At 41.8% G+C, this 25,252-nt stretch overlaps 1 long non-coding RNA gene across 1 annotated transcript; it reads left to right on the forward strand.

Moving 5' to 3' along the window:
- Window positions 1-13,714: 13,714 nt before the first annotated feature.
- On the forward strand, window positions 13,715-14,443 carry LOC306972367. Its single transcript, XR_013793495.1, has 3 exons — window positions 13,715-13,888; window positions 13,956-14,032; window positions 14,281-14,443. It is a non-coding gene; the product is annotated as an uncharacterized lncRNA (long non-coding RNA).
- The last annotated feature ends 10,809 nt before the right edge of the window (window positions 14,444-25,252 follow it).

Below are 25,252 nucleotides of genomic sequence, written 5' to 3' on the forward strand. Positions count from 1 at the left end.
CCGGTGATGACGGTGAGGAGACCCCCGTGTGCGTCAGGTGACCGCGGTATGGCGGTAATCCGGTTTCTGCCCCAGGCCTACACGCATGGCACATTCTCAGTGCAACAGACTGAAGCGACTGCTCCACAGATTCTACTGCGCAGGACTAGCTCAGACAAGCCCAGTCAAAGTGGAATTTACTATTTAAGCAGCAACTAGCGGGGGCCATGGAACCGTCCAACTACTCTAATCACAGGGGGGTTTACGCAACATTTTTTAGTTTGGCTTTTCTTACCTCCACAGTCTGGGTCATCTTTGATCGCTCTGTAAAAGAATGAAAAGGTATTAATTACTATGCCCACAAAATATAAACCACACTAATACATTAAAGTTTGTTTCTTCCAGTAAAGAATTTTATAATCAAAATTTAATACTGACACATTCTTGTAACTATTCTACTTACACTGGTAGTTTTGGACCGTCTTTGTATGGGCTGCTTGTAATGGCATGTAGTCGTTTGGAGGTACATAATTTGATAACTAATGGATGGTTATGTCCTACCCGTGTATAACAGAGAGCAAAGTCACGTGTGCCAGTTATGGTCTGGAAACCTTCTCAGTGCAATTATGAATTGATTTTCTTCAGAGTTAGACTCCAGTCAGATCAGTGACAGCAACAACACAATAAGTGTCATTCAACAGCGCAAATGACTACAAAGACTCGCGATGCACTGCTCACAGTACTTCAGTCAAACTGTTAAGTGTCAGGACTAAAGCTTTAGGCTGTTGTGGTGACTAGAGCCAGGGTCCTCACTTAAAGGGGCTAGATGCAAGTTAGTCATTTTGTACTCACTACTGCCACCTCAGGTCATATGTGCAACTGCACCTTCTATTCCTTGAGCTTGTGCATGACGGCAATTCGGACCGAAGTGACACCTTTTTGAGTGACAGTGCAGGATTTTAGAGGCAGTTGTGGTGAACAGGTCTGGGCTCACTCTACACATTAGTACATTGCTGGAACATGTAGGGGGAGGAAATTAGATAATTTTACCATTTTTAAACTCTGTATAGTCCCTTTAACAGACCAGTGGGAGGTTGCACCTCGCACTGGCCCAATAAAGGCCTCTTGTAGTAGGCCTTTATTGCATTGATGAAATGTAGCCAGCATTTTATGAAAATTTAAATACACAACTTGAACCAAACTAACCTGCTGGGGCACCTATAAAAAGGCACCAAATTGGAGGAAGTGCAGTCTGTTCTGTTAAACAATTCTGGTGGAGCACCACCCCTCACCCATTACTGTAAGTAAATGAGTATATAGCTGATTTTCAATTAGTTATTTTTTTTAAAAATATGGGGTGCCCAGAATTATTTTTCTGCCATAGGGGCCAGAAGATCTAGAACCGCCCCTGATGACCCTAAATACAATGTGGCCTTTATTTACAACAAAAAGGCTGAATCAACAAATTACCTAAATTGAAGATTTTCACAGTTGTTACTAAGGACTACTAGAATTGTGTTTATTCTTACATTCAGCAGAAGTAAATTCCAATGCAGAATCTCCATGACTTCCTTCTTCACTTCTCAGTCTGCGACAGAATGAAGTGCAATGAGGCCTCAGCCTTTCAACTGAATATATAGGGCTCACTGTCATTGCTGCTGTCACTCACAGTGTAGCTCTGAAGCCAATCAAATCACAGTGACTCAGAGTGGGTTGGGCTCAAACATGCACCAAACGCTAAGCTCTGAGACAAATAATAATAATAACAGACAGACGGCTTCCGGTAACTGCTGCAGACACGCACACGAAAAAAGATGCAAAAATAAATGAATAAATAAATAAAAAGGTGCAGAAATTGGAAACAAAACGCACATTTTGTTTGTTGATTATGGATGTTTTATTTTACTTCTGGGTTTAATTTCATTGATAAATAGATTGTGTATTTTGCTTGTAGTTTTACACGCTGGTTGGTCCGAGGTCCAGTGATAAGAGAATTAAGCTGTGACAAAATAAAAGACGACTTAACATCAGTCGGTTATAGGTCCACACATTATTACACTATGCACAAGTACTATATTCAAACATGTTGTTACAGATTTTTTCAAACTAGGCTCAAAAGACACACGTGATAAAATAAACTCCATTTCGAGATGATGAACTAACAGTTTGTCAGCGGTTCAGTCGGAGTGTGTGATAAAGTCCCTGATAAAGACACAAAGGCCCCGTGTTGTTGTGGACAGTCCTCTGTATCTGAGAGAGTCCTGTCTTGGCTCTAAACTCACCTGTTTTCCTCCTCCGCGGGCTCCCACAGCTCCTGCTCCTCCTCCAGCTTCACTTCTGACATGTTTCGCTGCGCTCTGTCCGCTTTAAGGCGAAAAGAGTGTCTCACTTCTGTTCAGAGCTAACGCTAACACTGCAGCACAACACAGCGCTCACTTCCGGTCTGACTCATTACTGCCCTCTAGCGGTCTGGATCACAACTGATTCGGTTCTCTTGCTCTTCACGAGTGACTTCATAAAAATACTTCGACAGCCTGTTTCAACTTTGGGTTTGAAGAGGATTGGGGACTATTTTTTTTTTACACAAATTGCTGTAAACGCTATCATTGTAAACTAAATTCAGTGGGTAGACTGCAAAGCTTTCTTAACCTCGTAGCCCCCGCCGTGCATTTTCTACAGTTCAGCTTTAACCCAAAGTAAAGTTCTCTAAAAGCTCCTTGACTGGAGAGCTATAGGCTAGTGTCATTTGAAAGCTAAGACCTACAAAACTGATCTAAAATGATCTTTCCTCTCGCTCTGTTACCTGGATGACACATTTTTCACTTTTTTTCAGAACTGACAAAAATACTAAATTATCCTACATTTAAAGAACAATGAAATCTATGTCCCCTCCTGGAACCGCCACCTTAACGTGGTGGAGAGGTTTGAGCGCCCGAATGATCCTGGAGCTCTGTTATCGGGGGGTGTTGTGCCCCTGGTAGGGTCTCCCATGGCAAACAGGTCCAAGGTGACGGGTCAAACAAAGAGCGGGTCAGAAGCCCCTTATGAGAGACCAACAGGCCTGGTTAGAACCATGAGGCCGTCCTCCTGTGGACCCACCACCTGCAGGAGGAGCCATAGGGGCTGGTGCAATGGGATTTGGGCTCCAACAGCTGCCCCCACGACCCGGAAACGGACAAGTGGAAGAAAATGGATGGATAGGATAATATCACGTTGTCAGCGTTTTTCAATCAAAAGAAATGCAGTGAGAAAAATTCAGGTTGTTTAATTTCAAGCGATACAAATGGCTGCTTTTATCTATTAATTCTAAAGCAGTGTTAAACATCAGATGCAAATAAAACATAAAAGGGCTCAAATGGAGTAGAACAGACTGGAAGAGTTACTGGGAGTCCATGTACAGCAAGGGGCAAGAAACTGGATTGATCAGACGGACGGACAGACCGACCTTTATTGTCCCATGGGGAAATTTGTTTTCACAGCTGTCACAGGGCCCACACATAACAGTCAAACAAAGAACAGTATCAACACAATATGCAAAAAATATGCAGGATTTTCTTAAGTGTGCCCACTCCCACCTCGGAGTCCTGATGGCAGCAGAACGAAGTGTGTGTGGAGACGATGATCAGAGTCCATGGCTGTTGTACGGCAAAGGCTTGTGAATGCTTTGTTATTGACAATAAGGATGGACGGTTGCATGGTCTTAGCATCACTGGTCTTCATTTCACATGAGCCCAGTGATTCCCTCTCTCTCAATTTTTTTCACCTAACGCAATATTATTGGTAAATAAAGGATTCCAAACCACTAACAGTCGTCCAAGAATTTGAGCTTGTCTTTTGTTGTGGTTCTCAGATTCACCTAAATCCGCCCTGTCCACTGTTGCCTTTTTTTTGCCACGGATTCCATTGTTTTGACACTTCCAGTAAAGCGTGAAGTTCGTTTATTAAGCAGAGATTATAATTCACACTATAAAAAGGACTTGACACAAAGCTATCCTTTAATAAATCTGTTGTAATATTTCATTGTTCTCTCCAGCGTGAGTCCTCATGTGTCTTGTCAGACTACCTTTTTCTGAAAATGTCTTTCCACAAACAGAACATCTGTATGGTTTCTCTACTGTGTGAGTAATCATGTGTCTTGTCATATAATGTTTTCGTGAAAACCTCTTTCCACAAACAAAGCATCTGAATGGTTTCTCTTCTGTGTGAGTTATCATGTGCATTTTTAGGGTACCAGTTTGTGAAAAACTCTTTCCACAAACAGAGCATCTGAATGGTTTCTCTCCTGTGTGAGTCCTCATGTGTAATTTCAGGCCATTATTTACTGAAAACCTCTTTCCACAAACAGAGCATGTGAATGGTTTCTCTCCTGTGTGAGTCCTCATGTGGTTTTTCATATCACTATTTTGTAAACAAGATATTCCACAAACAGCGCATCTGAATGGTTTCTCTCCTGTGTGAATCCTCATGTGTTTTCTAAGATTACCACTCTCTGAACAGGTCTTTCCACAAACAGAGCATCTGAATTGTTTATCTACATGAGTCTTCATGTGGTTTGACAGAGAACTATTTCGTGAAAAATTCTTTCCACAAACCGAACACGTGATTGGCCTCTTTCCTGTGTGAGTCTGAACATGCCTCCTTAAATTGGAACCAGTCGAAAGCCTCTTCTCGCAGTGAGGGCATTTGTGCAGTTTTTCTGGACCTCCAACTTCACTCATATTGTTCCCATGAGCCGGCTCCTGCAGCTGTTCAGTGTGTGTTTGCGGAGTGGGACTTTCGGCTGAAGGAGTCCAGTCTGCTGAGCCGTCAGTGTCAGAGAAATTCTCTGCTCGATCTCTGTCCTCTCCGTTCTCCTCTGTCCCTGTTTCATGAAGCAGAAACTCTTCTTCCTCGATCTTCACAGAGAAAATGACTGGGAACGCTTGGATCGACTCCTGTCCGATTTGAATCTCCTTTGGTTCCTCTTTAATCTGGACCAGACTGGGAGCAGCCTCACGTGGACTCTGAACACCTGCAGGGACAGACAGACGACAAAGATAAAACAATAAAATAAAGTCTCTCATTGGCAGAGCTAGATGGAGGCCCTGGGGAACCACTGGCTTTGACTGACAACCCCCAGGTGCCAACCCCACCCAGAATGGTTGAAAGCCTAAGGGGCTGTTTACACATCAATAGGAAAATGCAACATCCTCTGTGAATCTGCTTCCACACCAAAATGATCAGATGTCAACAAAAAACAAGTACACACCTTTGTCCAGCAAATGGCACAGAGGAAGACGGTTTAAAAATGTTTCAACTTCCTGAATACTTTTGGATGTTGTGGCTTTCTGAAGGAACTTTTTTGTTAACATACTTTTATTTGACAAAATATACAGTAAACATGAGAAGCCTATAAACATGATATTGTGTGTTTGTCCCATAGGGGGTTTAAGTGAAAAAAATAATTCATCTGAAAATGACTTTCAACAGTGATATTCCTTCATCAATGCCGGTCAGTGGAGAACATACATGTACTACACAAACTGTATTCTCACACCGCCGGTCCCCTAGATCCCCCGGAGGAGGGTTTAGATGACATTTCCTGCTTTCTGGTGCATTTTCAGGTGGACTTTTTGTAGTTGTTTAAAATGGGTCATTTGCTCAAATTTCCTGTAAGATTTTAGATTGGAGGGGTTTTCTCTGGGTCCAGTTTTATCGATCACAATGGTCTGAGTTACAAAAGCTATGGGTTCAGGAAGTATCAATTTGTTCCAATGTTGAAATGTTCAAAATGTTATTTTTTATCTTTAATAATCTGTACTCAGGCTTATCTAAACACTGTAATGTTTTATTTCGTGGGTGTTCACATTTCCAGGTTTATAATTGGGAAATTACTGAAGTTTGTACCAACAGAAAATACATGTGTATTATCTCCGTATCAGGCTGCTGCAATAAGACAGAAATTATCAAGAGATTTCCAAACCTTCAGAAGCTGCAGTATCACAGTACTTAAAGGCACTATCAGAATCAGAATCGTTTTTTTATTGCCATTGCTTGTAAACAGGTTCACAAACTAGGAATTTATCTAGGTGAGACATGCAACATTAAACATAAAAAACGGAGTTTAGATAAAAATAAGCTATAAACTTTAAACTATAAGGCTTTAGGGGCATAAGAATATTAAAATAAATAAGATAAAAGGAGGTAAAATATAGTAGACAACAACTGACATAGAACTACAGGATTGGATTTACATATGGTGCATAAAGTGATAAAGTAATACGGTGATAAGTGGTGCAGTGGATCTAAGTGTGAGTTATTAGGTCTCTTTATCGTTCATGAGTCTGACAGCGGTGGGGAAAAAACTGTTCAAGTGGCGGGATCTATGGGTCTTGATAGACCGTAACCTCCAGCCTGAGGGGAGGGGGGTGAATAGTCCGTGTCCAGGGTGAGAAGGGTCTGCAGTGATCCGGCCCACGCGCTGTTACGGGCTCCCCCTCTGTAACCTAGAAAGGTACAGTCCAGCCATACTGTGAACCGGGAGTGTTCTACTGAGTTGAGTTTCGGACACAAGCATTGAGTTACCTTGTGTACGAAATGCGAGGTATAAATAAAGTTGCCATGCCTTGCCTTACTGAAAAGTGTATGTTTGGAGACACGCTACGAAAATAAGAGAAGTACTAGTACACCCGTCGCCTGGAGAAACAGTTGTGCAGCAGTGAGCAGAGCAGCACCGTGGACTCGGTGAAGTTTGGAAGCTAGGGTCGGTGGGCTAGCGGCTAACAGCAGACAACATGGCATCGAGCATTCCACCTCCGGAGGAAATGAAGCTAACCGGCGATATTACAAGTAACTGGGACAATTTTATAAGCACAGCCAGGGACCTGCCTGAACTAAACATTGGCCAGTCAATCAGAATGCAGCCACTGCCAGGAGACCGGACGGGCAGGTGGAGGAGAGGTGTCTGCCTCCAACAGGTGGGCCCTCGGTCGTATTTGGTGGATGTTGAAGGGACCGTGTACAGGCGTAACAGAGTAGCCCTAAGACCAGCTGAACCGGACACATCGGATAGACCCATTGAACCACAGGAAGGACAGGTACCAAACGTGGACGCAGCAAGAGCGATAAAAGATATGCAACAAAACACAAATGATCAAAGGCCAGCTAAACAATTTACAACCCATTCACCAGAGACAAGGGAATACAGGACCAGCAGGGGCAGGCTGGTAAAGCCACCAAAAAGACTTGATCTATAATGAAATGAAAAAAGAAAAAAAAGAAAAAAAAGAGAGAGACAGTATTGAAATGTTTTTTTTTAAATTACAACTAAAAGGGGAGATGTTACGGGCTCCCCCTCTGTAACCTAGAATGGTACAGTCCAGCCATACTGTGAGCCGGGAGTGTTCTACTGAAAAGTGTATGTTTGAAGACACGCTACTAAAATAACAGTCCTCCACAAACACACGCCTCCGCGTCCTGGAGGTGAACAGGCCTTGGAGAGATGGAGCTCAAAGCCAATCACCCTCTCAGCAGCAGCACAATGCGCTGTAGTCGGTACTTGTCCCGGTCTGTACGCCGGGGAACCACACGGTGATGGAGGAGGTGAGGATGGACTCGATGATGGTCGTGTGGAACTGCACCAGCATCTTGGTCGGCAGCTTAAGTTTCCTCAGCTGCCGCAGGAAGAACCTCCTCTGCTGGGCCTTCTTGATGAGGGAGCTGATGGTTGGCTCCCATTTGAGTTCCTGGGTGATGGTGAAGGAGTCCACAATGGAGATGGGGGTGGGAGAGTCTGTCAGGACGAGGGGGGACGGTGGGGCTGGTGGGGCTGTGTCTTTCCCGAAGTCCACAACCATCTCCACTGTCTTCTGGCGGCACGGTAGCGCAGCGGTTAGTGCTCTCGCTTCACAGCTAGAAGGTCCGGGTTCGATTCCCACCTGGACGGGCCTTTCTGTGTGGAGTTTGCATGTTCTCCCCGTGTCTGCGTAGGTTTCCTCCGGGTACTCCGGTTTCCCCTACCACTAAAAACATGTACAATAGGCCAGGATGAATGATGTGTGTGCGTGAATGTATGGTGGTGGTCAGAGGGTCCGTTGGCGCAGACGTGTGTAGTCGCGAAAGCGCCTGACAGTCTCCCCCAGGGGAAGCTGAAGCTACAAACATAGTTTACCACCACCGAGTGTGGAGTGAATGTACCATTGTCTCATGTAAAGCGCTTTGTGACTATATGTCTGTGAAAGGCGCTATATAAATAAAGATCTTCTTCTTCTGGGCGTTCAGCTCCAGGTTGTTGTGGCTGCACCAGGACGCCAGCTGTTATTAGCCATTTTAAAATGATCTATTTCCCTCCCCCTACTTACACTAATTGATCAAAATGAAGGAAATCCATCGCAGCGACAGAGTATTTTAGCGCTCGACTTAGCCAATCAGGGTGCAAATCAGGGCAGTGGCAATAAAGAAACAAATGCATGTTTTAGTTTGGATTTTCTTACCTCCACAGTCCGGGTTATCTTTGATCGCTCTGTAAAAGAACAAAAGGTATTAATGCCTATGCCCACAAAATCTAAACCACACTCATACATTAAAGTTTGTTTCTCCCAGAATTTTATCATCAAAATTTCATACTGAGGACAACAAATTCCTTTAATTAATATACTGGTAGTATGACAGTTTTTTTTAATGAGCTGCTTATAATAGCTTGGATATTCTGTTTTTGACTTTTGGATATGGACATTGGACATGGCACACAAAGGCCTCGTGTTGTTGCGGACAGTCCTCTGTATCTGAGAGAGTCCTGTCTTGGCTCTAAACTCACCTGTTTTCCTCCTCCGCGGGCTCCCACAGCTCCTGCTCCTCCCTCAGCTTCACTTCTGACATGTTTCACTGCGCTCTGTCCGCTTTAAGGCGAAGCTTTGGGGGAAAGAGTGTCTCACTTCTGTTCAGAGCTAACGCTAACACAGCAGCGCAACACAGCGCTCACTTCCGGTCTGACTCACTGCTGCCCCCTGGTGCTCAGGATCACAACACATTCGGTTCATTCATTTCATGCTACTTCAAAACTGTTACAGACACATATTATTGCGCAGGGTTTTAACATAAGATGAGCTGAGCTTTTGTCATATTTTTATTGTTTATTCTTTTTTTCTCTTATTGTTTTTTAAATTGTTGTTTATTCTGGTTTTCTTTAACAAAAGACAATAATCAGTGTACTGTGCACTCTGAGCCTGAACAGCGCTTTGGGGGCAGTGATGACTGTTTTGCAAATATGCTTTACAACCTCTTGACCTTCACCTGAACCAAGCACATTATCTCCAGTTTGGCTTTACCCAAATCTAAAAGCTTCTTGACAAGAAAGTGTCATAAGAGCGACAAAAACGAGACAAAAGCGAGGATGAAAATGCAACAAAAGAGCAAAAAAAAACACACCACTGAAGAGCAACAAAAGACTGACAAAAATGTGATGAAAGAGTGACAAAAAAAGAAAGAATAAAAGGGACGACAAGGCGAGGAAAAGGATCTGTTTGTATGAGTTTTCTACTTGTGCTTCCAAATGAGGCGCTGCTCTGGCGTGTAGGCTGTGAGATTTTAGGTTTGGGTAAAGCAGAATTAGCGAAAATGCCCTTGGTTAAGGCAGGGGTTAAGAGGCTTAATGTATATGGGAATTACCCTGTTAATCATCATAACAATTTTGTTGATCTGCAAACACATTGTTGGCGTATTATTAAAAAAAGGGGAATGGTTAGAATTAGAGTCCTGTAGCTGTGGCACTCTATATATATATTTTTGTTTATATTGTAAATTAATCCGCTCATGAACACATAGAAAAAAAGTGTGGTTAAAAATATTCCACCCAGCCCAGCATTGTCATATAGACAGAGCCGGTGCTGGACCTTCTGTGGCTCTAAGCAAAAAACCTCACGGGGGCCCTGCATGGTTATTCGACGAAGAGCGTATCCATTTACGGTCCAAACGGTTCCACTGTGCAGTAGTGCAGGGCAGAAGTGGAAAATAATGACCCCAATTCAGGCCCCTTCCCTCTATGTGAAACCACTAAGCCACTGTAAGACTGGGATTTAGGACGACCACTAGCCTATTGTCCAACTTTTTAAAATGGCAAATGGTCACATTCTCTCACCTCTGGTTCCTGACCCACAGTTTTGGAACCGCTGATTTGGAACAAGAACAGGACATACACAAAATAGGACAACGCCTTCATCAATCAGTGTAACAACACCGTATTGACTAAGATGCGGGGCCCTTGCGGCTGCGGGGGCCCTATGCAACTTGCATAGTTTGCCTATAGGAAACACCGGCTCTGCATATAGATCATAGCGGTTTTTAGTGGTGCAGATGGTAGAGCGGGTCGTCTCTTGATTGGAAGTTCGAATTCCACCTCCTGAAGGTGCACATGGTCATCGTGGGTGGGTGACACTTGACCCATCCACTCCCGGTGAATTCACTTCACTACAGAGGTAGAGGTTCTTCCTCCAATATAACTGTTATGCACGTTTCATGATGCACATGTTCTATTTTTGTTAAGTGAACAAATAATCATCAATCATTTTAGGGAGGGGGGGTGCACAAAATGCTCCCCAATGCTCTCTTAACAGACCTGAGACCATCACAGATCAGATGTATTTGAACTGACATTAGATTACACATATTTAGTCATTTGGTCAACATGTGATCATTCAGAAATCATCAGGCAACTTCTCAAGGCAATAGGTTGCACTAAAAGGAACGATGGTGTGTTACTAGTGTGTGTCTTGCACATTATACATTATACAGGGTTAGTGCTAGATCGTCTGCTCGGGAGGGACGGTCTGCTGTGATTTCGTACAGATCTATGAGTAAAAATACAAATAATCCTGATCCTTACCCTAAAGTTAACAATTTCCCTGGCCCTAACCTTAACCTCTTAACTCCCACCTGAACATGTTTTCTCCAAATTCTCCAAATCTAAAAGCTGCTTCAAAACAGAGGCAAAAAACGAGAAGAAAATGAGGATGTAAACGCAACAAAAAAAAGCTAAAAAGTTACTAAAAGAAGCGACAAAAATTATAAAAACTCAACAAAGAAGTGAAAAAAATCCAGCAAAAAAAAGACAAAAATCCTGCAAAAAGTGACAAAAATCCAGCAAAAAGAGACAAAAATCCAGCAAAAACTGACAAAAATCCAGCAAAAAAGTGACAAAAATCCAGCAAAAAAGTGACAAAAATCCAGCAAAAAAAGACAAAAATTCAGCAAAAAGTGACAAAAATCCAGCAAAAAAAGACAAAAATACAGCAAAAAAGTGACAAAAATACAGCAAAAAGTGACAAAAATCCAGCAAAAAGTGACAAAAATCCAGCAAAAAGTGACAAAAATCCAGCAAAAAAGAGACAAAAATCCAGCAAAAAAAGTGACAAAAATCCAGCAAAAAGTGACAAAAATCCAGCATAAAAAAGTGACAAAAATCCAGCAAAAAGTGACAAAAATCCAGCAAAAAGTGACAAAAATCCAGCAAAAAGTGACAAAAATCCAGCAAAAAAAAGACAAAAATCCAGCAAAAAAAGACAAAAATCCAGCAAAAAAAGACAAAAATCCAGCAAAAAGTGACAAAAATCCAGCAAAAAAGTGACAAAAACACACAAGGGCAATAAAAACAACGACAATGGCATAGAGAGAATGGATTTGGTTTTGGCGGGGGGTAAGAGGTTAATTTGTGTCATGATATCTCATGTTTTCACAGCAGATTGTCCCTCCGGAGCATACGATCTAGCACTAACCATTATACAGTCACGTGGTACGGCCACTTCCGGAGGCTTCGAACGTCACCACACACGTGATCAACACACGCTTCAATAAACACTCCTCCGGATTACTCGGCACACGCTTCGAAGCCTCGACACGATCGGCACATCACTGCTTTTCAGTCTTACAAAATGCCTTCATGGAAGAAATGTGTCTTTGGATGCCAAGACAACTGCACTGTTTTTAGTCTTCCAAAAAATGAGACCGTTCGTCAAAAATGGTTGGACTTTGTTTTTGAAAACGAGCCTCTTCCGAAGAAGACATGCTTTGTTTGTGCGAGACATTTCACTGACGACAGCTTTATGAACAAAAACTTTTTCGACACTGGATTACTTAGCAAGTTGTCGCTAAAAGACAATGCGGTCCCTTCTGTCAAGAGTGCGCCTTCAGAACCAGCACCAGTAAGTTGAATTGCTCTCACGTCGTGTTGTTAGCATAGCATAGCTTACTTTCTAGCACAATCTTGTCTGCTGTATTATTCTGAATCAATCTGAGGAGACCCTATTCCGCGTTTGTAATTTAATACTTCAGTTAGGCATACAGGCGTATTGGCATCACACCTGTGTGTTTTATGGAATATAAATTATTGAATTATTAGCAATCCATCTCGAAATATTGGCCTTTTGTCATGCAATCTGTCGTCAGACATGGGTTATAACAGTAAAAAAAAAGAAACAAAAAAAAATGTTGTATCAAAACAGATAAAAAATAAAATAAAAGACAGGTCATGATGCTCTTACTCTGATTAATCTGCAAGAAAACACGTGAAAGACGTCAAAAAGTAGGCCAACTTTTTATGGTAAGTCTTTTTTATCTTGTCTATCCATCAACATTTTTTAAAGCACTGTACATATTAACAGTATGGTAACTCGGAGTGCTTTACAGTAAAAAAAAATAATGCAAATTTACAATAAGAAACAGAATAAAAGCAGAGAGTTAAAGTCAATACATGTGTCAATATAGTCCTGAAATTCTTTACTGTAATTTCTGATGCCTGTCTTCTGAACACCACAATTTGAGTTTCATTTTTAGTTTGATATTTTGGTTTATTCATTTATATTTGTATTTTTTTGTCAAGAGGCCACCTGCACCTGCAAGCTCCAGATCACATCATTCAGCTTATATGCCTACAACAAGATCAGTGGCTACACAATTGTCAGCTGGAACCTTGAGGAAAGAACACTACAGGAGTAAAGGTAATCAATATATTTACTGCCATGTTTTTGCAAATATCTAACATTTCAAATGCTATTTTGTACAGGTATTCAAGCCAGTGTTAACACTATAAGCAGAGGCACAGGTACACACCAGTCCTTGCCAAAGTTTTCATCAACATCTACTAAACCAACATCTGGGGTTAGTGCAAGACCACCAAAACGGCCTCATCTAGAGGAGGAAGAGGAAGATGACGGGAGCATGTCCATTCCTGCATCTCAAGATTCAACTTATGAGCCAGGAGATACAGCTACAGACCTGTCTGACTTGATGCAAGATTTCCATTTTCATTTGTTGTGATATCTTACATATTTATTTGATGTACTGGCATAACATTATTTTTTTGTGTGAACAGTGAAATGGAGTCTCCTTCTGAGTTTGAAGATGCAAAATATATCGTATTTGAGAGTGCCCTCAGAGAGCTGTTTGACAATTGCCCTGTCTGCAAGAGACACTGCATCGTGGAGCAGCGCAGATGTGGAACTTTAGTTGCTTTCAACCAGGACTGTCCACATTGTTCCTTCACTCGAAAGTGGCAGAGTCAGCCAATGAAGGGCAAGATTCCACAGGGTAATCTGGAGTTGTCGGCGGCCGTATACTTTAATGGGGGATCTTTTGTAAAGATGGAAAAGGTATTTTCTTTATCACAACCCATGATCTAAATGACATGCATGCATAGAATAAAAATACATTTAAAAATCATTAATTTTATTCAACATTTAATTTTTAACCATGTTTTTGTAGATTTGCAAAACCATGAACCTTAAGGTTCATCAATATGATACCTTTAGGAGGCATGCACGAAACCTATTGGAACCTGCAATTTACCACAAGTGGAAGGTGGATCAGAGCAAAGTCTTTGAAGAAATGAAATCCAAAGGCAAAGTAGCCGTTAGTGGTGATATGAGAGCATATTCACCAGGTACTTATTTTACCACCAATCGTTATCATACTGTATTGACTGTTTACTGATAAATTGTTTGGTCCAGGGCACTCGGACAAATTTGGGAGCTACACAATAATGGAGAATGAAGAAAAAAAGGTCCTTGACATTCAACTGGTGCAGGTTTGTTCCTCTTGCCACTGTTTACATACACCCTTCATGCCCCCAGATACTCTGGCACTGTGAGGAGAGGATGCAAACATTTAAAATGAGCAAATACAAGTTAATGCACATAATTGACTATCTGTTGCATGTTTGTTTTGAAATTAAAATGGTTAAAAATGTAGCACCTGTTTTGTTTTATCCAAAGCCAAATTACTCTGAACTATGCTATATTGCATTGTTTTTTTGTTTGTTTTTGTTTTTTTTAGAGTAACGAAGTGGGCAGCAGTGTAAATATGGAAAAAGAAGGACTCAAACGCAGTCTTGATCTTCTGGAGTCCAATTCTGTAAAATTGGACTACATTGTAACGGACAGACATCCTCAAGTACAGAAATATCTTCGGGAGAGAGAGGTTCTTCACTACTATGATGTTTGGCATGTAGTAAAAGGTATAAACTATATTTTCATTTCTCCGTTTGGACTCTTTGGACATATGCCTATTAGTGTTTGCGTAAAGTTGTAAAAAAAAAAAAAAAAGGACCTTAAAAAAAAGATGTGAAAGATTTTTGTATTTTAGGCACATCTAAGAAACTGGACGCTTTAGCCAAAAAGAAGGATTGTGAGGTGGTCCAAAAATGGTTGCCTGGTATCAAAAACCACATGTACTGGACTGCGTGTTCCTCTACATCTGGTTCTGAGAAAGTGGCCAAGTGGACGTCTCTTGTAAATCACATTCAAGATGTCCACGAGCATGAGGATCCTTTATTCCCGAAGTGTGAGCATCCAATCAAAGTTTCCAGGGATCGGAATAAGTGGTTCAAACCTGGTATGTGTGTGTTATTTATCAATGATGTTCATATATCATGAGTTACAGCATTATGTTCATTAACCTTATTGCCAATATTCCAGGCACTGTTGCACTTTATAAAGTGGAAAAACTGCTCCTCAACAAAAGGATCCTCAAAGATGTGCGTAAGATAAGCTCAAAGCATCAGACATCAGCGCTTGAGTCTTTCCATAGCCTGATTTTACGCTTTACACCCAAGAATGTGAATTTCTCCTTCATTGGAATGTTGTGCAGGTGTGTTTATCTGTCATTTTATGGATTTATCATGCTTACGCTTTAGCAAAGGCTAATTGGGTGTACTAATGGCTTGTACGTTTTACAGACTCTATCTGGCTGCTATGCACCATAATGAGAATGGTTGCCACGAGCAGGCTATGGCAAAGGGACAACTTTTGTGGAAATTACTTTTTCCAAAGTCAACAAAGGGACGGGCTACTGCAAGGCCGATCAAAACAGATTCCACATTTGGTACATTAAAAAAAACTTTATTATAAAATATCTTCTACTAAAGTGCACACATTTTCTTCAAGTTTTTACAGTATTTATGATTTCACAGCCTACAGAAGTGACCTGATGCAGCTGGTTTTCAATGAGGTACTTTGCGATCCAAAAAAGTTTCAGAAAGAGCTGCAGAAGGTCCCAGTGCCTCCCACCCTCAGTTCCATGTTTGACAGGCCTTCTACAGAGGATGTTGTGGCCGCTCAGGTGTCTCAGTTTAATCCAGTGGTGGCACAAAGTCAACTGGCTGGAAGCCGACATAGTTCCCACCAGGGTCAGGGAACTCCTGCCGAATCCGCAGAACAGCACATGACGGGATAACAACTCGTACTCTGGCTCCAAGCAATCCCCAGCACCAACTCACCAAACTGTGATATGCCACATATCTGCAACGTCTGCAATTGTGACAAAAATATTGTAAATATTACTGCTTCTTAAAATTGTAATAAATGTTTAGTTATTTTTATAACCGTATTTATATTCTTTCTGTGTTCTTCTCCGGACTGGCCCATAATCAGCTCTGTATACATTATTGATATTTTGGAGAACCCAGCGATTGGACAGTTGACGAGAAATCCTGGATGGTCTGTGATGAAGCTTAGTTCTGTAGGGAACTGGTAGAGTCTTCTCCGAACCTTTTGGGGGAAAAGAACATTTCAATTAGCTTCTCATTTTGTCTAGCTAAGTTAGGATAAACATTTGTATATTTTATTGCATGCTAAGATACAGAGCTTTTATACAGCTTTCCAGAACAGAGATGATACTTGAGCGCCATGAGATTTTTGTTCACAAAAGTGAACATGAGAATTGGCCAGCTTAGACTGACGCTAATCAATTCAGGATGTCTCAGGGAGGTGTCAGGACAGGTGTTATTTCTGTACAATGGAAGAGGTGTGAAGAGCAGCGAGAGCCTGTATCTGATCTATGGTCATGGTGACTGAAGCTGAGCACAGGTTTGATACACTAGCATGATTGAAACATCACAGTGCACACACTAAGACATGTAAGAAGTATTTCAATAACATACCCTAGGGGTCTCCAGGCAGCAAATGTTTTCTGCTTCTGTGGGCATGATGCGGCAACAACCGCAGTCACACCTATGAGGAGAAAACACATTGGTTTCATTGCAAAACATAGTTAATGCTATATCCGATTTAAAGGATCTATATCATGCTATTTTAGCCATTCCAAAGTTAAGTATAGGCATTTATATGATATATTGTACCTCTACCACTATGGAGCACTCATTTTTGTGATAAATATAAGTGTTTTCTGGAGGTATTTTTCGAACCCGGAAGACACAACGCTTCGATTCAGTTAACACATATAACTTTACCGTAATATAAATAAACAGCAATAAGTGAAATTGCTTCACGATGCAGTTATATGGAGTTGACATCTGCAACACAGCTTCATAAATGGCTAACACACACATGCTAATATGCTAACACACAAGCTAACCCGCGTTTGGATTGACTCACCGCTCTGGTCCATCGCTGTTTACATTATGGGACTCGCGTTGGTTATAAAAGTTAATCCACTTTGATGCTGGCGAAGGTTCACAAACATCCATCAGTGACAGTCACAGAAAAACACCATTTTGGTGATAGTCGCCGAATCCCGGAGAAAAAAACAACTTCGAGTGGCCTCTTCTTGAAAAAGGTTGAATAAACTCCCGTCCTCGTAGCCAAACGCGCTTCTTTTTCTCCGTGACATTATCGTTAGTTAAGAATAAAGAACAGGTGTGTCCAGAATAAGTTGCAACGAGCTCCATCTTCAGCTGCAGCGCAAACATGACGTCTGTTCAGACGCTCAGGGGATGTGTTTGTTTTGGCCACAGCTGACCTGGAAGCACCTCGGGCACGTCCTTTCTTTTTCTTTTTTCTTTATTTCCTTTACCTTTATTTCTTTCTCTCTTACAGCAGAAATAATGAAAAGGGTGGTTCACAACACATTCGGTTCTCATTTTCTTCACAAATGAAAAAATATTCTTGTTCTAAAGCGTGTTTCTGCTTTTATCTGTAATAAAACATGCAGAATTATGGATGTCTTGAAAGATATAAACCATGATCTGTCTTGAACTTTTTTTTTTTTTACAAATGAGGTGTCACTCTGGCCTATGTGAGCTTTTAGATTTGGGTAAAGCCGAACTGGAGAAAATGCATTTGACATTTGGCAAGAGATTAAATAAACCTGACCATGACCTACAGTTTCAGAGTCAGAATCATCTTAATTGCCATTGTTTGAGAACAGGTTCACAAACTAGGAACTTTTCTCTGTACAACATTAAACATAAAGCACAAAATCTGACGTAGAACAGCGGAATCATGAAGACGGGAAAGCTCTCTTAACTTCATACCCCCTGCCGTGCATTTTCTCCAGCTTGGCTTTACCCAAATCTAAAAGCTCCATGACTGGAGAGCGATAGGCCAGTGTAACACCTCATTTGAAAGCTAAGACCTACAAAACTGATCTTTTCTCTCGCTCTGTTTGTTTCATTTCATATGATACAAATCTTTATTAATTTCAAAGCAGTATTAAACATCAGATGCACATAAAACATAAAAGGGCTCAAATGGAGTAGACCAGACTGGAAGAGTCCCTCGGAGTACATGTACAGAAAGGGGTAAACAGTTTAGTTTGTTGCCGTTCCATGGATGGGACGGACATTGTGTTGTAAATCGCTGGTACTCATTTCACATGAGCCATATTACTGCCTCCGGCTCTGGCCATTTAAGTGGTCGGCAACCCCGCGGCTCCAACACTGCATGTGGCTCTTTAGCCTCCTCGTCATGACTCTTTGTCCCACTGGCACAGCCATGACGTATATGCCCAGATAGATACCTCGAAAGCATAAGCCTATAAACTAGGATCTGTCCTCTTTTGGCACCGCTGTCATTCTTCCCAGTCAGACGTGCTGGGCCGTCCTGCACCAGCCCAGTCCGTGCTTTCAGCGTATGTGTTTGTGCTCTCATTCATCTGCCCGCTCTCACTGAATGAGCCAATGTACTGACACAACTGTAGTCTCTGTATGAGTAAACAGGGAATATACTGTATCATTCCTTATTGGGACTGGAGGCATCTCTCAAATGACGCTTGGTCAATGTCAGGAGGAGAAGCAGTGCAAACTTCAATCTACCCGCTCGCCTCTGCAGTGCTGAAAACGAATCAGCACCGATCTCACATAATACAAAACGTAAAGTCACAAACGCAATGTCACACACGTCTTCAACACGCCCCCTTCTGGCAAAGGAGTTTGTCAATTGGAGCGATCTGGAGCTGTCCCCGCAGAGCAGAGTGAGGAGAGTGATGGTGGTGAGGGGACGACATGCAGCGAGTGTGGTGAAGCAGGGGCGGAGCAGAGAAAATCTGGTGCCCTATTTACAGTGTTAGAATATCTGGGTTTTGTAGATTTGTATCAATGCAAGTAGCTAAAATATATATCTAAAATGCAACAGAATTCTGAAAGTTGTATTTTATTTGCCAAGCCAAATGACACACTGAAAATGGTTTCTATAGCCAGATCAGGCAGCACAACTGATCGGATCAATATTTTTGACCTGACAAGCTTGGAGAGCTCTTTTTTAGACTTGGAATAACTTCAAACCAACAGATCGTTTTGAATGGTGTCTCCACATGTGTCTTTTCAGGTATCCCTCTAATGAAAAAGTCATTGCACAATGTGAACACCTGAAGGGTTTCTCTACTGTGTGAGTCCTCATGTGTGTTTTTAGGCCACTATTTTGTGCAAAACTCTTTTCACAAACAGAGCAGGTGAAAGGCTTCTCTCCTGTGTGAGTCCTCATGTGGTTTGTCAGATTTTTATTTTGTGAAAAACTCATTGCGCAGACAGAGCACCTAAAAGGCCCCTCCTCTGTGTGAGTCAGCATGTGTGCTTTCAGGCTACCATTTTGTCTAAAACTCATTGCACAAAAAGCACACCTGAATGGTTTCTCTCCTGTGTGACTTCTCATGTGTTTTTTCAGGTTATTATTTTGTGAAAAACTCATTGCACAGACGGAGCATCTGAACGGTTTATCTCCTGTGTGGGTCCTCATGTGTGTTTTCAGATGATCATTTCGCGATAAACTCTTTCCACAAACGGAACACGTGAATGGCTTTTCTCCTGTGTGAGTCCTCATGTGGTTTATCAAATAACTATTTCGTGAAAAACAATTTTCACAAACAGAACATCTGAATGGTTTATCTCCTGTGTGAATCCTCATGTGTGTTTTCAGATGATCATTTCGCGAAAAGCTCTTCCCACAAACTGTACACCTGAGTAGATTTTCTCCTTTCTGGACCTTGTCTGGACCTCCATCTCCACTCTCACCGCTCCCATGAGCCGGCTCCTGCAGCTGTCCAGTGTGTGTTTGTGGAGTGGGACTTTCAGCTGAAGGAGTCCAGTCTCCAGAGTCGTCAGTGTCAGAGGAATTCTCTGCTTCTGCTCCGTCTGTGTCCTCTCTGTTCTCCTCTTTCACTGTTTCATGAAGCGGAGACTCTTCTTTCTCACTCTTCACAGAGACAATGACTGGGAACTCTTGGATCGACTCCTGTTTGATTTGAATCTCCTGTGGTTCTTCTTTAATCTGGACCAGACTGGGAGCAGCCTCATGTGGACTCTGAACACCTGCAGGGACAGACAGACAACAAAGATAAAACACAAGCCTTAAAATAAAGTCTGTCAGTTGCAGAGGCAGAAGGAGGCCCTGGGGAAACACTGACTTTGACTGACGACCCCCAGGTGCCAACCCCACCCTGAATGGCTGAAAGCTTATGGGGCTGTTTACACGAAATAGGAAAACGCAACAATAACATCCTGGATTAATCTGCTTCTGTACAAAAATGATGAGACGTCAACAAACCAAGCACAGGCCTTTGTCCAGCAACTGGCACAGAGGAAGACACTTTAAACCTGTTTTAACTTCCTGAAGACGTTTGGCTTTCTGAAGGACCTGGTGCATTCTAAAGTAAAAGTAAAACATTATGTTTGTTTACAGACTTTAATTTGTCTTAATATACAGTAGACGTGAGAAACCTATAAGCACAATATTCTGTAATTGTGATTTAGTCAATCAGGGTTCAGATCAAGGCAGTAGCAATAAATAAACAAATGCATATTTAAGTTTGGCTTCTCTTACCTCCACAGTCTGGGTCCGCTTTGATCGTTCTATAAAAGAACAAAAAGGTATTAATGACTATGCCCACATAATCTAAACCACACTCACACATTAAAGTTTAATATTTAATTACTGATGGCAACAAATTCTTGTAATTACTTACACTAGTAGTTTTGGGCTGGTTGTAGTAGCTCGGATGTTCTGTTTTTGACTCATGATGCTAAGATTAATAATAATGCTTTAAAGGGGGGGTATTATGCAAAATCAACTTTTTCAAGCTTTACATCATGTTATTATGTCATTCCCTCATTAAAAACATGCCTGAAGTGTTGCCTTGGCACATTCACGTATTTTTGAATAATCTGTAAAAACTCTGATGGCGGCCATTTTAGGGATAGGTTTGCCTGAGTCCTCCTACGAACGCCCCCACCTCCTGGAGACGCCTCCAAGCTTTCGTCACCAGCCGAGTAACCAACCACTGCTCCTCAGCAGAACCCCCTCCCCACTGATGCCACAGACAGCGTGTGGAGGGGGCGTGTCGGAAAGGCTCAGAGGTTCTTAAAGAGACAGAGGCCTATTTCAAGACACTCGCTACAGCCATTTTGAGAGAGCAATTTTATACAAGGCAGTTATTCTAATTTACTGCATTTACAGACCAACAGAAGGTTTGGTCATCATTGTAGTGTGATATAGACTGGTGCTATGTGATTGAAAAAAGCATAATACCCCCCTTTAATTAATAAGGTGTATAGTTTGGAGGTACATCATTTAATAACTAATGAATGGTTATGTCATACCTGTGTGGCGCTACTGACCTCTTGTGGTTGAATAAGAAAATAACAGAGTTTGGAAACAAAATGGACTCTAACCACCTGGTACAAAAGGCGTACATTTTCCTGTTATGATTATAAATGTCTTATCTTTCTTTAAACTTAAATTGTATTAATACATACAGTATATTGTTTTTGCGTGCAGTTTTAATGGTTGGTCGATGTCCAGTAATATAGAATTAAGCTGTGACGAAACATCAGTTGGAGCCACTCAAAATTAATTTTCTTTCTTGCAATTTAGGAGCACAGTCAAAAGATTTTAACAGGGAATTTTAAACATATCTCATGCTACTTCCATCATTCTGTAGCATTTTAGCTGTTTACATCGATTCAGCATTCTACAAAACTTATATTTCAACACTGTAAATGAGACACCAGATTTTGTGCCTCCCAACCCCCGACTTTCTCTGCACTAACCCTGCTCTTTCACTCTCTTCTGTCTGTGGTACGGGGACAGCTCTATTGATCTTATTACAAGCAGCAGACTCCTTTGCCAGGACCCTTGAAGACGTGTTGTTGATATTACATTTGTGACTTTACATTTTGTATTATGCGAGAGCGGCGATGATTCGCTTTCAGCGCTGCTCAAGTTTGTGCTGCTTCTCCTCCTGACATCGATTTGAGCGTCATTTGAGAGATGCCACCAGCCCCAATAAGTTCATGAATGATCGGCTTTACTCATACTGCATGTTTTGGTCTGATGTCTCGTTGCTGTAGCTGAGCTCTCCCCCTCCCCTGTCCTCACAGCGCTGTCGTCTCAGACTCTGCTCTGTCTCTCCCAGGAGTTAAAACTTTGGTGCTGGTCTTCAACAGCACATGTGGAGTAAATAATGATTGTACGAATAGTATAGACGTTATAGAGAGGCTCCACATTAGGGTTGGGCCATATCGTATCGTATATCGTTTTCGCGATATAGTGTTTTACATCGTTGTAATTTTTTATATTGCTGGGGACACGATATAACTTATGTTAACCTCAGCTCCATCAGACCAGCATAAACACGGACTGTGTCGGGCACAGGGGCAGGTGCTTCAAAAGTAAAATGAAATGAAGGACGTAAAATAAATATAAAGAGTGAAATATCTTTGCATTAATCTTCCCAATAGGCGTAAGGCTGGGATTTTGAAGTAATTTGTCCGTTGTCAATTATATCGTCAAATATAACGTTATCGTGATATTTCGGTTTTGTATCGTGATAGAGATTTTAGGCCATATCGCCCAGCTCTACTCCACATCACAAGCTTTTGGCCAGTTTTTAATGTTTGAAAATCTGCCTCTTATACACAGACTTACACCAGCTGAAAAACAGATATGTTTGTGCATTCAATGGCTTGTAGCGCATGAAGCTCGTGTCTCGCTGTATTTCAGGTGAATGAGCCCCTATAGAATCATCACATCCACTGTAAAACATCATTCTCGGAGTCCTGATAGAGGTTTTAGACTTTAGTTTAGTCTGTAGTCACAGCCTGCCTAATTACATTATGTACAGAACTACTAACACACATTATTGCATCGTGTATCTGTACTACTATCAAACACATGCTAGACTATTATTATTATTATTAATATTATTATTATTATTATTACACAGTAAATTATTACAAATTCCGTAGATTCCGTGCATCAAGGGTAGTGTAAAATAAAATGAGACTGAAACATAGACTTTTATGCAATTTCTCCATCTGTGAGATCACTAAAGTACCATCTTATCTTAAAATAATGTAGTAATGCTACGGTATTGGCAAAAGTCTTCATACATTATTTTTTGTTTTATATTTGGGTAAAGCCACACTGGAGAGGGGGTTAACTTTATAAGTATTGGTGAACGCTGCCTCCGTTTTTGACCAAGTAGGCCTACGTATAAATAAACAAAAAGCAACGCACTACGGACTCTACAAGAAACATGTGAATAAAGAAACATCAATTCGAGATGAAAAAAAAAACAGTTCGTCAGCGGTTCAGACGGAGCTGGTCCTGGTCTGTGTGGAGTCCGTGTGTGATAAAGTCCCTGATAAAGACACAAAGGCCTCGTGTTGCTGTGGACAGTCCTCTGTATCTGAGAGAGTCCCGTCCTGGCTCTAAACTCACCTGTTTTCCTCCTCCGCGGGCTCCCACAGCTCCTGCTCCTCCTTCAGCTTCACTTCTGACATGTTTCACTGCGCTCTGTCCGCTTTAAGGAGAAAAGAGTGTCTCACTTCTGTTCAGAGCTAATGCTAACACAGCAGCACAACGCAGCGCTCACTTCCGGGGTCTGAGGAGGCGCTCACTTCCGGTCTGACACACTACTGCCCCCTGGTGCTCAGGATCACAACACATTCGGTTCACTCGGTCTCTTCACAAATGACTTCATAAAAAAATACTTGCTCTAACTTCGACAGCGTGTGTCTGTCTGCATTATATATGTATTCAAATACGCGGAGAAGGATGTGTTTGCTCGTCCGTCCAAGATCTCATTTCAAAAGTAAAGGGGATAGAGCTTTTGCAGGAGCAGGCCCTAAACTGTGGAACTCCCTCCCTCTGAACGTCAGACAGGCTCCTTCAAAACTGCTAAAGACAGACTAATAGACAGACGTGGTTCATAATTCTGTGCAAATATTAACACAAAACTGCTAATAGCTAAAATAGTTAAAATCTGGTTTATCAGCTAAACCCATTTGAGATCTACAAATTTCTTCTTCTGAGTCACTGACGAGGCACCAAGAGCCACCACACCTGCAGCACAGAGGAGGCGTCACAAGAGGAGCTACAGGAAACAAAAAAGGGACAAACGAGGAGAAAGTGAAAGACTATTGTGGAGCGGAGGGAGCTGCAGGAGGAAGAGAAAGGAGGAGGAGCTGACCTGTGCAGGACACCACGCTCTGAAACAGAGACAAACCCACAAGGCACTGCACCGTTTCAGAGGAGACAGAGAGCAGCCAGTCAGGTTTCTTCCGGATGCTCCAGTTTCCCCGACCTCCAAGGTCGTGCGGGTCAGGTTGACACAGTGGCGGCTCTGGACTGACCCCTGAACACTTTTTCGTTGTATGCTTGTATAATGACAATAAAGCACTTACTTACTTACTAATAACACTGCATCAATGGCAAATGGCAGACGGCCCTTCACTGATTGGTTGACTCCGCTTCCTGTTTGCCTTCGTATGCACCGCTGTGCGAAATGGAATTGACCTCTGTTTGTGAACATGGGGAACATGTGTGTCTCCCAATTGGTCAACATTGGAGAAGATAAACGTTGGCGATTTAATAAGAAAAGGAGATGGCCAACCACGAGACGGAGGAGACAGAGGAGACAGAGGAGAGAAGCTAATGGAGAAAAGGAGCTGAAAAGTTCGTGTCCAAACTCAGTAAGTCTGTAGCCGCCGAGCTGAGTAATGAAGCGGACAAGTGGATGTGTTTGCTATCTTTATTTTCCATTGGGTAGTTCTCAGTTCAACAAATTCAATAAACAATCGTTATACAAATCAAAGTTACCTTTTTTCCCCTTTTTCAGCCAAGAGTAGGTTAGATATTATTCATTTTAAAGCAGTTTGAAACATCAGATGCACATAAACCATAAAAGGGCTCAGATAGAGTAGAACAGACTGGAAGAGTCACTCGGAGTCCATGTACGTAATAATGACTTCATTAAAACTACTAATGTGCATTAGTAGTTTCATCCTTTAAGAGCAAGTGAATGGTTATATAATACCTGTGTTGTACTACTGACCTCTTGTGGTCGAATAAGGAAATAACAGAGGGCAAGGCACACGATCAGGCGCCAGTTATGGCCCTTCCAACCTTCTCTGTAAATGCAAATTGATTTTATTCAGAGTTAGACTCCAATCAGACACCATGAGTGACCGTAACATGCCACTAAATACAATGTGGCCTTTATTTTCAACAAAAAGGCTGAGGCCTCATTGCACTTCAGTCTGATACAGGTGAAGAAGAAAGTCATGGAGATTCTG

Source organism: Gobius niger, assembly GCF_951799975.1.
Source record: "Gobius niger genome assembly, chromosome: 13".
In the NCBI taxonomy this organism is placed as follows: Eukaryota; Metazoa; Chordata; class Actinopteri; order Gobiiformes; family Gobiidae; genus Gobius; species Gobius niger.